Here is a 16635-nt window from a genome sequence, read left to right as displayed (position 1 = left end):
AACAAAAACATGGTTTTATATGGAAGACCGACGTCGCACAATTCGAATGCGCTATCTCTACATTACATTAAAAATATAGACAAATCTTTTGTGTCAATTACAAGTATATATATATACAAGTTATAAATTTTTTTATATTATAATTTTATAATTTGGAAAAGTTAATACATACATTTTTCTACGTAATGTTTTACCAACTTAAAAACATTTTTTAATTAAAAAACAAGAAATTAAGCATATTATAATTATCAAAATTTAATTTAAATAAATTACATACACACACAAGTTGGTACGATTGAATATCAAGCCGATGAATATTCACGTTTTTATGCATTTGTTTTTCTCGATACGTGATACATTACGTAACCTCGATTTTCTTGACCGAATGGAAAAACGCAACCGTGAAAACACTACGAAATTATGTACCAAACGATCAAATTGCTCTTTCACCTATTGAAAAATGATTCACAAAAGTATTTTTTGTTGTGGATTTTCTGTATTCTCCTCACATACGCTGCATTATATCTAGTGTGTCTTCTCATATGTATAATATATTATCATGCTTGTTTATTGATATTTTGTGCATATGCATGACGTGATTCTATCAAAGATTATAAAAATGGTAAGCGGTAATGTGTCGTCAAGAATTATAATGTTTGTCCTTTATGTAAATTTTCTATAACAAAAGATTTGTAAAAATGTTGTGTATCCTTACTGAAACATATTAATTAAAATAATGCACTTTCTATTATAGTATTAAGGTATAAGTATATTGTATTTAAATCAATCTTTAAATCAACGTTTCATTTTCTTTTCAGTTATACAGGTTCGCAACAAACACATTACAGTAATATCACACGGAAGTATGTTCAGTCTGTCTCCCAAAATACGTTTCTGCATTTGCAAGAATTATAACGCGAAACTCATGCAACGTACCAGCCGCTTCTTTCAGCGATTGTGCAATGGACTCGAAATGCATCAGGGCATTTCATAAAAGCACGCTGGATTATATCCGGCAAAAAAACAAACGTTTGGAAAAATCCATGCCTTTGACTGCGCTGGCGCATTGTGCATTTAATCTGAAGCGCGTATCATAGTTTTTGTCGGCGAATTCCACCGATGTATCTCCGCAGTGCATGCCAGATTATTCGCCGATTCCCTTTCATTTTCCATGTATATCCACGTTGGGGAATTAATATGCGATTCTACGTATCTCCCTAATGACGCGATATCAACGTCGTACTCGAAAAGCAAACTGAACGCAGAGCTAACGCTTTAATTTGAAAATATAAAGAGAAATTCTTATAAAACCATTTTGCTAGATGAGAAACAGCTGTCAATTTTTAGAGACGACAGTATATACATTTTCATTTATTTCTTTTAACTTTATAAATAGAATATGTAGTATAATTAAAAATATGTGGTTTCCAAACATCAAATTTTATTTTTTTTCATTCGCTAGAATCAGTTATTTCGTCCATGATGTAATACATAATGAAAAAAATCGACAGCTTAAATTCTCCATCACGTTCGTTCGTTTCAACCGCGAGTTAAGGAATAAGTTTGCGAGCTTGCCCGGGGATGAAAAAAAAGGGAACCAGGCCACCGCGAGATTCTCGCCACGTTCGATTCGATTTTTTCCGAAAAGCCAAACACCGAGAGAGCGCGCGTGCGGAGAAGAGGAACTTTTAAATATCGACGTCGCACTGAATAATTCATCTCGTGTACACTCGCCGGATATTTCACCCTTCGCGAGATTCCGGATTACGAGATAGATTGCGCGGCTCGATCTTAGATCCCTCCCTTGATGCACGGAGATTAATTTAATAACGGGGATCGGCGGATGAAGTCGTAAATGAAGTTGAGGAAATTCAGTAGCTAATATCGAAACGCTTTCGTTTGTCGGCGCAAAGATTACGGTATAAGTCGTTCATCTTGATAGTAGTATAAATCTCCCCCGCATAATATTATAATCTACCGAAATAATTATAAAGTTCAAAGGTTTTCTATATGAGGGAATTATTTTATTTTCAAATAAGTAATCTACCATAAGACTAGTGCATTAATACTACATAAGCTTTGATATAGTTTAGAATAATTTAGATAGTGCTTAGATGTTAAATAAAAATCCGTTGTTCTCAATACTGTTCTTAGCGCATTAAATATATTATTTGTTTTTAACAAAAAACATTATCTATTATAAAAATCGTCAAAAGCAATTTAAAAAATATATATATATATATATCTTTCTTCTCTCAAACGTGGCTTGTGTCTTATTCCGCTCACCCTACGTTTGTGTCGCGCGTGAAAGCTCCGGTCGGTGATGCGAGGAAAAATTGAAATTTCAAAGAACGGCCGCGCCGTGACGGTCGATAGCCACTCTCCCAGCGTCAAAATTGGCGGCGATTCGAGTCACCACCTTCCCGACGACGTCGACACGCCGAGCGTCGACTGTCGAACGCACGGAACCTAAGTTCCACGCTGTGATCAAACTGGCGCGCGCGGCGTGATAAGCATCGTTTGTGCGTCTGATGGCGAGCACAGGTCGGGCACGCCACACTTGAAAGGGCTTACAACCCCTCCCATCTACACTAATTTACCGTGCAGGTTTCGCGTACCACCCTCCTCTCCCTCTTCCGGAACCCTTCTCCCCTCCCGTCGATCTGAGGTGCGTTAAGCATACATCACGTTTGTGCGTAGTCCTGTGTGTTCGCGCACAAGCTAGCTTCGATTCCGTGGTAATTTCCGGTTCGACTGACGGTGCTGCATCGTCATTGTACAAAGATGAGGAGGGGAAAGAGAGGAGGAGGCAGGGAATGGACGGCGCAGGAAATAGATAATCATCGGACGTTTAATTACTTCCTAAACGCTGCGCCAGAATTAAGTCATCATGGGCAGGAGTTAGCCGGACACGGAATTTGCGGACGCTACTTAGCGGCTGAATGACAGTTTATTATTCACCGCAACCTTTTACCAACGATTTCTTGCCAATATATAATACTATAAAGTACAATTTATAAAATCGATAACTGCCGAGAAATCGTTACTAAATGTGATATTCATGGGATCTTTTTCCGATATTTTATCGTAAAATAAATGGGACGGTAATAAAGATAGTTTTGCATCAAAAATATCAAAATGCCAATATCTTCTATAACGAGAATCTCAAATAGTGAAACTAAATAGTAAAACTAATAAATTATGTTTCCTTGAATACTTAACAACATTGCTATATTTACTTTTGTTTAAAATTATTTTTATAAACGTCACATTGCAAAGAGTATTTTTTGTAAAAATTTTTTAAAACTTGTAAAAAAACAACTTTAAAAAAAATAAAAGTTCAAATTCAGAAATTCGATCTCAATAATAATCTTCGTTGTTTTCATTTAAAAAAAAAGGTTTTCTCAGACAATTGAAGAAATATACGAGAATATCATCAAAAATAATATTAATTTTTCAAGATAAATAATATTAAAAGTTTTTCATATTCAAAGTTTTACGTTTCAAGGATAGCATTTTAGATGATTACAGATGTTTTTAAGTCACGATGGCAATTTTATGCGATCGGGCGCGTTTTCGAAGTGTGACGCTCGCGACGATGCGTCGCTAATTCCCAATTTCAAGTATGAGAAACTATAAATCGACGTGAATAGAGTTACGTACCCGAAGGGTAAACCGATCGTTGTAGATACACGCAGGTATGGATACACCGGGCGCAAATTCCTGCGCATGGCGCGTGTAAAGTCTCTAATATAATTGTCTTACGCCTGGGCACGACTTCCCGTTCGTCACGCCGCGGGATTTTCTTGTAACGATATTTCCGTGCACCCCGTTACACGGAAAGTTTGCCGCCTAAATTAAATATGACCGTAGAAACATCTTCAACCTTACATTCTTAAACTACTCGTTTTGATAATGTCGTTGAATTTCTCTTTGTATTTCTGCCATCAATTTCGAATAATGTGCAAAATATCATTGTTTAAAAAAAAATTATTTGTATCACGACCCGATAACGTATTCAATATGCTTTGTTTTTCTCTACGAAAAAGAATATTCATTCGAAATCTAAATTTACATCCTAATAATAATGATTTGATATTTAATACTCTTCGTCACATTACATTATATTTATACAATATAATAATAGAATGTCTAATTTACATAAATACTAATTCTATATATAATATAATATAAATATAACAAAAAATGTATTATTACTATTACAAAAATGTAGTCCTCAACTAAACAGCTTTTTACTGAAAGCAGTAATTTACTTCAAGTTTCTTTTCCCAAGCACAACATTAATTACAGATAATATAACGCACTAATTTCAAGCGTCAAAATATATCGCAATCAGGATTAAACATGTTACACAAAATATTCGTAACAAAAACCCGAAAATAGAAATAGATTAGAGAGAGAAAGCGATAGGTCTAGAAAGCAAGTGCAGGTGCGGCGGCATGCATGCGCGACAATGGCCCCGAGAGAGGGTGCGCCGTCTCGAGCCGGGGGGAGGATGACTAAGGTACTGAATACAGGGTAACTGGGATAATTATTTCCGTGGCCGGTCGGGCGCCCCATTTAACCTATAAAATTTGCATACACACGGTCGGCACCCTCGTGCGAACGCGCTCGCGCCAATGTCGGTGAGCTCTACCTGGTCGCCGCCTTGCGTTTTAATCAGGGTCGCACCGTCGACTGCACGATGCTAAATTACGTCTACGTGATGTTTACCTGGACTTTTTCTTACGCGGACGGTAAACTATGGGGGTCACGCGGAAGACAAACGAGTTGGTTCTTATTTCCTAGTTTTCTCCGCGAAAGAAAATGCATACTAATCTTGCTCTTGGTTATGACTGAATGTCTTAAACAGAAAAGAGAAAATCACTAGCTTAATACGATTATTAAGGATTAAAGATATTTCATTAAAACGATAAAATAGCTGTGAATACATAACCGAAAGATAAATTGTCCAAAAACAGTTTCAAATATATTCTTTAAATAATTATTTAAAAAATTATTTTATGTATACACATAACAATCTAGATAAAATAGACGTAAGAAATAGATATAAACTGATAAATAATTGATCTTCAAAAATAAACTCTTAAAAAATAAATTTAAATTTTTAGCTATTGAATTGAGATAAATCTGGATTCTAGACTCTGGAATAACAAAAGGTTAAAACAAATATATAAAAATACTTTGTAGAGAAATGTTAAATCTATTTTAAAATGTATGTATTTTCTTTTAATATTGGTTTGTTTTTATATCTAAGTTGGTTAAAATTAAGTTTTAGATAATTTTTTGATAAGAAAGATAAATTTGGACAAATTAATAGAAAAATATTTTAGTAAATTAATATAAATAAAAAAAAAATTTTTTTACTTAATTCTTATACGCTTTTTGGTACTTTTGCACGAAATTTATAAAAAAAATTTTAAATTTGTAAAATTATAAAAATATAAATTCGTGTGTGTGTGTATGTATGTGTGTGCGCGCGCGCATGTTTGTAAAGAAAATAAATTAAGAACAAGCTGAATAAATTTTTCCATTGGATCAAAAAATAAAAGTTTTGGGTTTGCCATGTTTGATGTTTTATAAATGATTTACTGGCAGATAGACACATGCATTGTTCTAGAAAAGATGCACTACTGTTTTTCCGACAGTGCATCGAAATTCCTCTTGATTGAATTTCGATTATTTGCAACCGCTGCTGCGGCGAAGTGACCAGCCACTGCCGCCGCGAATGAAATTGCGGCGCAAACACGGCCGCCCACAATTCGCTAGTTTTTAGAAATATACACCCGCATTTATGCGAGTTGGAAATCGCGATGCACCAAGTGCAAATGGCACGTATATGCATCTATACGTTTGAATTTTCATCACCATTCCGTTTGCGGAATAATCGTCAATCTGATAACAAATAAAGATATGTCTATATAAATAATAGAATTTAAAATAATATTTATTTTCAATTTATAATAAAAAAATATAAACTTGCAACATTAAATCTGATTTTAAAAAAATACTTTTTGCTAAAAAATAATCATGATTGTTGAGATTAACTTATTAAACGATAAACGAGCATTAAAGATAATAATCAAAAATAGAAATAATTCGTAAAAAATTGTTTTAATATATTGGTTGCATCAATTTCGTAGTAAGTTTGTAGTTTGTATAATCAGTAGATAATACCAATTTTTTGGTAGTAAAATAGGTAAAAACTATGAGATGATTCTCTCTCTCTATCACAACAAACGGTAATTTGTGGATAACCATAATAAATCATCGAGGGACCGCCACATGATGTATACATCCGAAGGGCGGACTTACGTTTCGCGGTGCCGGCTTTGCTCGATTTTAATAATAATGCGGTAATGTGTTTCGGGCTTATGGCCCCGTGCACCTTAATTGCGAATTCTAAGTCCATTTTGGCGAGCGGTCATCCTCCGTGTAAATAATTCAGGGCGCACATGCGACCATGGCCGCTCGTATATGGATGTATGCGGGCCGTAACTAGTTTACTGATTATTAAATGGACCACCCCCGCTGTACCGCATGTGCACCCTTTCAGCACCGACACGTGCTACGACTTTGGCATACTGGCATGTTTCGGTCCCGGCCGAAGAATTTATTCAAGACATTTAATGCGAACTTCCGCTTCAAATTTCACTATACCTATATATACTTCCTAAGCGTTATTATTAACAGCAAATGTTTTCTCACGAATATCTTTACAATATATATAATATTAAATTCCAAGAAATAAAATAACAAATAGAATATTTAAAAACTAAATTTCGCATTTTTAAATACTTTAACATTTTAGTAAGTATAAAATAAAAATGTTACAGCTTAATCAAAATTAAAATTAAATTAAAAATAACATTTTATTATTAATAATTAATTATTATAATTATACTATAAAACCATAATATCAATAATATGTACAACACAATTAAACAAAGAAAAATGTTATTTTTTGCCAAGATGGATGACTAGTAATATTTTTGTAAATTTTTACAATTTCCAGTTCATGCAAACTACTCGTTGATTATTTGTCTTAAAACACAGTTTTTAATTAAAACTAGAATAAATAATATTATAATTTAAATTAACAAGCAATTTAATAATATGTTACTTAACAATAATTTATTTTTATGTAATCATTATCGAAAAATATCACATCAGCCAAGGTTCATACATAAACTAAAAGTTGTAAGAATTCACATAAATATTATTAAAGGACACCAAGATCCGTGTCGACTAAAAAATAGCGTTCTCCTTTGGTTAATTTTATTATTAATTTTTACTTCTGTAATTTTCATCCATTAAGAGACTTTTATTTTAGATTATATACAGATATAAAAATTATCGAAATGCATCGTGTAATCATAATTCGTTAATTTAATTTTAGAATAGGTTTAGAATACGCTTTATAGAATAAAATGCAACTTTTTATATCTCATTAACATCTTATTATTATGTATATTAATGTACTTTTCCTCAAACTGTAAAGCATAAATAAATCTTTCTGATAAATTTTTCAATAAATATAACGAAACGAACACAACGAATAAGAAAGAGGATTCCCGCGGAAAGGCTGAAGTAACCAATACTTTGTCCCGGCAGTTTTCTTTCAGACCTCATTACGTTTCCCTCAAACGATCGTGCCGATAAACACTCGACGGGCAAATTGCTCGTCGTTAACCGGCGCTCGATGTTCCCAGCCGACAAATTACACGGAGGAAACAATTTGATGAACTCGCGGGAAAGAGGAACGCGCTAAATTTGTCAATTTTAAATATGATTGCAACGTCTGGAAACTCTCATCGTCACGTCATTACATGTTAGTTGCGTCTCTATCAAAAGCGACAGACAGAAAAAAAATCGTTCTCCTTCTCTTAAATATGTGCATATTAGCAGAGATTAGTAGTGATAGGCATTTAATCGATTAATCGATAATAAATTATTCAGAGATAATCGATCAGAACTGATCATTAAAGAAGAATAATTAATCAATTTAATTACGATTAATAATTAAAACTAATTAACAATTAAATCAATTAATTTGTTTCTTTAATAATCAATTATGTTTGATTCTATTGTTTATTCCTAAATGATCAACTAATCTAAGCACTACAGGTTAGAGAATACATATCAGTTACTTAGAATATTTGCACAATTTATTTGTACAAATGTACAAAGTAGAATGTTTTTGAAATATTTAGAATTTTTTACTGCATTTTTATTGAGATACAAATCTAAGTAAAAGAACGAAAACAATTATTTTCAAACGCTGCGGCGTTTCTTTTTTGTCTTATTTTTTTTCTCTCCGTCGCGATTCCTCGTGTCTCCGATTTTTCTCATTCGTCATTTTAGCCCTGCCGAACCGATTTATATTTGTTTTAACGTTTAACTACCCGAAAGTTCCGAAAAGTCTCTATCAACGTGGGGGATATCGTGGTAATTTAGTTCCGTTGCTTCGCAAGTGTCGTTGCAGTTGGCCGAGACATGCCGGAGAAACTAAATAATTAAATAAAAGCCTGGAGAGACCGACGACGTCAATTTATTTCTCGTTGTTTTAATTCAAACTTTCGCGGAGCACCTCTCGCATTTCCTCCTAGAACCTCGTGATTCTTCATCATCTCTCAAGATAATTCATTTGCGCAAAGAGTTATGACCATACTATACATATATATTTTTTTGTCGCTTGTTATACTGTATTTTCAAAGACGCAAAGCATAATCGTGCGAAACGGCAGTTAGCGTCTCGCGTAACTAACTCTCGATTCCGCGCCACATCGCATCGACGGCCGGGGCTTTCTTCGGCGTAGCGCTTCTTAGTTACGCCGATCCATTAATAACTGTGATGTATGTGGGAATTTCTCGTTACGGGACGTTACGCCGCAACTAACACCGCCCAAGAATTGACAGTTCCCCATGGGGGCCCTCCGCAATAACTTCCGCCGCGCAAATTAACGAATGAGTTGCAGTTTGTAGAGTGTTCGCGGAGTGACTAGCCGCCTACTAGTTCCGCCGCGCTTTGGCAGAAAGCTCCAGCAGATTCTCACCCGTCGCACGACCCGTCGTTTCTCGCATCGTATCTCGACTCGCCGCGCGCTATCAGCGACTCTTGAAAATGTCCGTTCTTCAAATTTACTTTTATTACGTAGAAGCAAAACTTCGACCCTTTCAACGGCTAACTTTCTGACCTGTCCTGCGCAAAAGATTTATAATGAAGTTTCGCGGTTAAAACTGCACAAATAGCGCGCTACGCAGATGGGAAGAAACACTCGCCACTCGAGTAATTTTAACCATCTAATTTAATTACGTATATCCCCAAATGAGGCTTCTTTGATACTTGCCGAGTAACTTCGGCCTACCTTCGGCGAAAACAGTTATGGTAAAGTTTTGCAGTTAAAATTATATGCGGATGTTTATTACGTTACTTTAAGCTGGAACATTATGCGAAATTTAGTTATAAATCTTTTCATTCAAAACGTCTAAAAGTTACCCAGAGGAGAGAGAAAGTAACCCCGTTGAGTGATGCCAAGCCTTCATTTTGTTAATTGTCGCCAGACGTAATCCAGGGGAATGACGCTTGAAAGTGCAAGAAACAAAAGGCTGGACAAAATGGCGAGGCAAACAAATACGAGGACGACGAAGGACCCGTTTGTGTACTGTCGTTCAACTCTGCTGTTTTGTACTACTTTCTGTACACCAGCAATACGAACGACGATCATGGTGAGCGAATTGCGGGAAAATACAACGAGAAAATTCCTTTGCGGGACACGTGGATTATTCCAATAGCTTGTAACAAAAACAATAAACAGCATTCTGTGATTCAAAGGTAAAAGAATAAATTCTCGATTAGTGACATACTATGTTTTCCTCCTTCCGTGTCACGCATTTAGAAAATAATATTAATTAAAGGAAATTTGTTAATCACTTTAACTTTAGAGTTTATTTACTTTGTTTTTACGAAAATGTAGGTTAACCAACTGTAGTAAGCCTTTTAATTGTTGTCGTATCAAAGAACTATTGAACTTAATTAAAATTGTAATGCTTACACGTGTCAAACGTTAAACAGTCGATTGATTAATTCTAAGTTTCATTGATTTATTTCGATAATTACGTGCACGTAATGTATTTTATACCTTGTGACGGTTTGCCTTGTAATTACTACATAGATAATTATTTCCAATTATAATTTGCGATTATATTTCAAGCAGATTTTATCAATGGAGAATTATATCCCATATAGAAAGCAAAGTTTCGATTCTTCGGATTTCGTTTTCGCACGCTTAAACGTGAACCCCGTGAAGCTTTCCTAAAAAAACTCTCGTAGAGAAAGACACGAGAGCGAGAGTAATCGTTCCCCGCAGGAAAAAAAAACGCCATCGAGAGTAGCAATCCTCCCCGCTTACCGTGAAGCCAAAGTTCGGTCGCGTTGCCCCGCGCGCCGGTCGATTTAAGCGGAAGTAAAACGCGAAGGAACTCCGAGTAACACAGATGCGTTTGCCTCCGTACTGCTCAACGAGTTAAACCGCAAACTCAATTGGACGTCAGAAAGAAACTCTGCAACAAATAGCCGAAGTCTGGCGCGGACGCGAACTCCGGCCTCAGTCATTTGACGCCTCATTTCTGTTGCCGCAAAAAGCGGGGTAATGACCAGAAGCGATTGCCACGATCCGCACGAGAGTATCGACGTTCAACGTTTATCCGAATCGAGTATCACGTGATGATGAACGTTCGCGTGTTAAGGCCGCGAACTATGCGAAATTCGATTACGATGAGACGCTCTCCTCGCGAAATAATTCTCGGCAATAGCGTCGCACTTACCGCTAGTATCTTAAATATTTGTTAACATCTAATAGAAACATTATGACAAAGTATAATTAAAATTTTATATTTACACCTTCTTGCGTAATATCAATTTTTATATGCAAATAAAATGTAAATTTTTTAATTTGTTGAATTCCTTAATTCTTATATAACCTTACGTAACTGTACATTATGCTGTATTTTCTCTTTCTTTTTTTTTTTTTTTTTAGAAACAGTCGTCAAAGAAATATTATGTTAGAACAGTTTTATAATCTCTGCATAGTTAATCTTTCTGTTGTTGTATTATTAGCTTTTTTTGCGCACAAACAAACTAGTGCTCTGGATTACGAGTATTATTCATGGCGCGCATATACTTACATAAGTAACAAACCCCCGCATGCACTGTGATATTTTGAGAGACAACAACTTCCTCGGCACGACTTTGTGTACTAATGAAACGACTGACTACGTGCTTAAACATATGATATCTTTTCTCATTACAAAATAACGTTATGTTTTTATGATTGCGAAATATCTATTATGTTATTTAGTGACAAGGTAAGACGATTGTGGCGCACGTCTGGTTTTTGTGCCAAAAATCTATAGGTTCAAATCTACCCAGAACATATTAGATTTTTAATTAGTTTTTAAACCACTTTTCAAAAGATAATGGCAAAATTATTTTTGCCAAAACGGTCAACATGAGCATGCATGAGCATGTATCAAATCGAGACCGTGATTTTTAGTCATTCAAGGATCAATTTAAGAAAAAAGAAAGAGAAAGCTCTCTAAGAAAACACAATCAAGTAATCTCCGATTTTAATAACTTTTGGATATGTTAAAATATAAACAAAAATTGAAGAACACTAATTTTTTAATGACTAATTTGTAATGCGTTAAGGAAATAAATTTGTTTAAAAATCTTTTTTATAATTTTAATAATTTTCGCTTTAAAAAAAACGAGATTTCTTTCAAAGAGATGTTTCATTTCCTTAACACACAAAAAGTACGTATTAAAAAATACTTTCTTGTGTATCTTTCTTATTTTTTAAATATATTTTAACATACAACAATTAAAAAATATTTGATATCCTTTCGATAATTTACAATTCTTTTTTATTTAGATAATCATACGGAATAAACAGAAATTAATAAATATAAATAGATATATAAATAGATAGTATAAATAGGTACACGCCTTTGTGTATATATAATTATATAAATTCTCTATATCAATTATACATTTATATTATTATTTAGTGGTTAATTTACAGTTAAACATTCTTGAATAAAAGTCAAACAATAAAGTGAATATTAGATAAATTCAAAATGCCCCTTGAAACATGTTGTACATGACAGTTCCAATTAGAGGCTGAAAAGGATCGAAGTTCCCGCCCTAATTAATGTTGATACATACACCTACTACGCAATTAACGTTTTAATCGCAAACGCTGAGACAGCTTGAGCGTGTACCCGCTTGTCAATTTAAAAATGCAGATTACGGCGCGGGCGTCATGACCTAAGAACTTCGCAGTCAGCTTAATTCTAAAGGGGTTTATTTGCCTACTTTGCTGTCGACCGACCTTGTTAGCAACACTTCTAATGTTCCGGTACGACACATTTGTACTCGGTCCTGAAAACCATTAACTAGTAAAGTTGCCGCACAACGGCACGATCGTCCGTACACGGAGTGTTAAGCATTTTCCACCGAAATACTCGAATTTGGCCACAATCCAAGTCTGGGACCGACTGGTTATATGCCTATCGCACATTTCCGGCTTATCTCGCATCAATTAAGGTGAGTACGTCACGCACATGGGACACTGCCGGACGTTTGAAACGATAAAGATAATATCACGGATATGTTAGAGATATTAACCTATGAACTTATGCACTGCATTCGAGGGATCCCATTAAATATTTTCACGGTAGTAGCTCTATGATAAATATACAAATTTATATATCCTATTCCTGACATGTGTCCTTTCTCTAGACATAAAATAGATTGGATGTTTTGCATACTTAATATCATTATATGTTATCATTAAGATGTTCTTTTCAATTACTTCTTATATAGTATTGGAGCAATTAAATTAAAAAACTCAGTGGAAATTAAACATAATTGCTTTGTACAATTACGTCATTTTGAGAAATATTTATCAATATTGCAATTGTTTCGCTTTCTCGATGTTATACAACATACACATATAGTAAAAAGGTTTTTAACAAGAGTATTATAATAAAATTGATAACAAACTAAACTCGCAAGCGATAACGGTTGCACGATTTTCTCTTGTTAATTTATTCATCTCGCATACGTGCGAGACGTTGTAGTCCCTCACAAGCACTCTGAAAGCTAGGTGTTTTCAAGAACCATCGCGTTTCCATTAATAGCATATTCAATACAGATAACATTAACAACATCTTATAATAACATTGTGGTAATTCAAAATATCAAAGCAAAATATTATTTAAACCAATTGTTTTCAACAGTAAAATAACTATAATTTTGCGTTTCGATTAAAGTTTCATCCCAAAATAAAAAAAATCTCTTAATATTAATATTTGGTAGCTACAAAACTCAATTTCGGATAATATAATCTTAATATCTTTAATTACATTTTCTTTAAAATATTCTCAATTAATAATTATAGAAATTAGAGAGGGAGAGAGAAAGAAAGAGATTATATGTTTCCAATTTCCAAAGAGAAAGAGAGCAAGAAAAAGATGACAGTAAACCACATGAATAAATTATTTATCCTTATCGGTATATGAATATCTCACATTATAAATTTATTTTGACAGCATTAACATAGACAAACGAACGAGAAATATACTTGTAACGAGAAGAAATATAACAAGAAGCTGCTCCTTGTAACTCGTCCTCTCCGCGGCAAAGCGAGCTGACTACTAATTAATCGAGTAAAAAGTGATTTAATTACCGTAAAGATAGAGCATCTAATTAACCGATGCAAAAGAATGCAGCGGAAGCTCGCGTACGAAAGTGCACGTCGACGAATCCACTCGATATCGCGTTTCTTAGAATTCTCAGCCGAAGAGTGCGTGCTCGGGCGGATACGTCTGCAACACGTGCATCGCGACCTACTCTCTACGTATATCACATCGGTCGATGGATGGGCCGACATATACACGTAACCAGGTAATCCACATGGCGTATTCGAGTGTGACGGCCGTTCTTGCATGTAATTTATTATGTGCATAATTAGGATAACGAATAACTTAACAACTTTCCGCTCGCACAGCTAACGAGGGAGATGCGAGCGGTGAGATATGTCGACGACGACGGTTCAGGAAAATCGATTTTAAGAGCATTGGATTTTTAATTGACGGACTTCGATAATGTTCACGGTAACAGTCGTGCCATTAACAACGATAAATAAAAAAAAATAACTCGTAACAAAATGTTTATATTAACACTTTGATATTTTTAAAGTTTTTCTATTTTTTTACGAGCGGAATCGTGGACATTTTTTTCTCGCAAAAAATTAGTATATATGTGCAACTTGTAACAACCATGCATATTTTCCTTTTGTCAATAAATAAAAATCCTTTTCAATTAAACAAAAAAGATGAATGCAAAACGAATCAAAACGCGCGTGCACAGTATGGAAAGTAATATTCATGAGAGTACTCGTAAATCAAGTTCTTAATTCCTTTATTCCGACCTACAACTGATCGGAAGCCCGTACCGCAATGTATGTACATGCATCCATGGTAAACGGCGGACACGCGTTTTAATGGCGAATTTAATGCGCGAGAGAGCGAGAAGAAGAACGTTGGCGATGATTGCGATCACGCCGCGCGCGCGAGATATCTCGCATGTTGGACCATATGCCGCTACGGATTAGGAGCGCGCATTACGTGCAAAGTGTTATTACGAGCGGCTGGAGGCGCCTTAATTAGTATTATTATCGAAATAATAATATGCGCACACACGGGAACTCCGACACCTGGAATCCGATGTTCTCACGGCGCCTTGTAATCGAGCAGTCGGAATAATCGGCGGGGATACTCTCTCGCTGGCAGAATATTGAAATACGATTTTAATTACTCGCCTGGCAAAACGCCCCTTTGCCGCAATTACAAAACGACGACAATTTACGACGTCCTTGTCCGAAATTGTTAGAGTTCGATATTGTGAGTGTATAAAATCACTTTTTTTTTATTATTATACTTAACACGATGTATATAATAATTTTTTTTATAAAAACATAAATGTCACTCATCTAATACGTATTAAAAATTTACGTATTATTCATATAGAAATTGAAGTAGTCCTTTACTTTGCGACATTCCATAAAAGTGTAAACTATATCATATTATATCCTATTTTTTTAGATATTGAATCTATGAGAGATATTTATTGAATTGTAATATATTCTATAATTCTTAATAAAAAAAAATCCAAGTGTTCATAGATTCATTATCCTAAATTAGAATAAAATGCTATTTGACTCACCAATACGATGCGCAGCAACGGAATTTACCACATCCATGTTGATCTGTAAAATATAAATACGTTCATTACATTAATGATCAAAATAATTAATATTTAGATATTAAAAAATTACATTTATTACTCTATAATGCATGTTATATTCAATATTTTATGGCAATATCAAGTCGACTGGCACGCGACCAAGAAATTGTCTTTATTAATTGTCTTTACACGTAGCGCTCTGTATTATATTATTCTTCAAAACGCGAGATAAAAGCGCATGAAAATTATAATTATACTATGTAATTTACTTTTTGTTTCTATTTTCACTTCAACATCTATTTTAAAGAAACCAATTTCTTAATAATTATTTGAAAATAAAGAATAGATATAATATTCAGTATATTATACATTTACTTTGTACGCGTTATAACAAAGATTTTGCGACAGTAATGAGTTAACTGCCACGTGACTTGCTTTCGTTGCATATAACTCGTTGTACGTAAGGCTGCCAATATTACCATTTTCGGTAAACAAAAAATAAACGAAACTAATAGACAGGCAGCGGCATGAATCGTTCTGTACATTGCATTATTATAATAGTAAGATCAATGTGTATGAATATTACCCAATTGCTATTTCATACAATTAATTAACATTTATAATTAACAATTCGAGACGATGTCTATTTATCAAAGTTAATATTTTATATAATTGTACTAAATTTACATGTAATAAATTAATTACACATTAATTATTTAAGATTAAAATATGGATATTTAAAAAATATAAAATTATTTATAAGCAATAATTATTTTTTTAACCAAGTCCATTTGTAATCAATTATCTTCAATATATTGCATATGATTATACTCTGTGTGATCATGTCAATTTTTAGCCTCAATGTAGCAAAAAGCGCATAGGTACATCAGAAATGCAGTTTAAAGTATCATGCAATTATCATATTCTAGTAAGTAATATGCGCGATCGTAATTGTCATGTTTTCGCGAGTAAATGTGTAGGAGTGCAATAAAGAAACTTGAGAGAAAAAGAAAACCCGGAAGACATTAAATATAACTAAGGTATTATTTATTATTTAATTGTTACTTCCAGAAGTTTCATATTTATTTTATGTAAATAAAATATCATATTATATTTAATGTAAGACGTTCAATAATGACAGTGCAAATCGTAAATGTCCTGGTGATTTACAATATTCTTCACACATCCAAGCGTTATCAATTGCAATCGAGATGCCGTAGGATATATAAACATAATATATGCAAAAAAATATCAGACGGTTAATCATAAAAAGTGTGTATTTTACTGCCAAGTAAAATCGATAAA

At 34.0% G+C, this 16635-nt stretch overlaps 1 protein-coding gene across 9 annotated transcripts in view; it reads right to left on the bottom strand.

Moving 5' to 3' along the window:
• Positions 1 to 16635, bottom strand: part of LOC114253999 — a 419778-nt gene that overhangs the window by 390334 nt on the left and 12809 nt on the right. For all 9 annotated transcript variants that reach the window (XR_004962849.1, XR_004962850.1, XR_004962848.1 and 6 more), the window contains exon 3: positions 15310 to 15352. The gene's annotated coding sequence lies outside the window, so the exon portion shown is untranslated. The remainder of the gene's footprint in view (positions 1 to 15309; positions 15353 to 16635) is intronic.

Source organism: Monomorium pharaonis, chromosome 4 (genome assembly GCF_013373865.1).
Source record: "Monomorium pharaonis isolate MP-MQ-018 chromosome 4, ASM1337386v2, whole genome shotgun sequence".
In the NCBI taxonomy this organism is placed as follows: Eukaryota; Metazoa; Arthropoda; class Insecta; order Hymenoptera; family Formicidae; genus Monomorium; species Monomorium pharaonis.
This window is presented reverse-complemented; position numbering and strand designations above follow the sequence as displayed.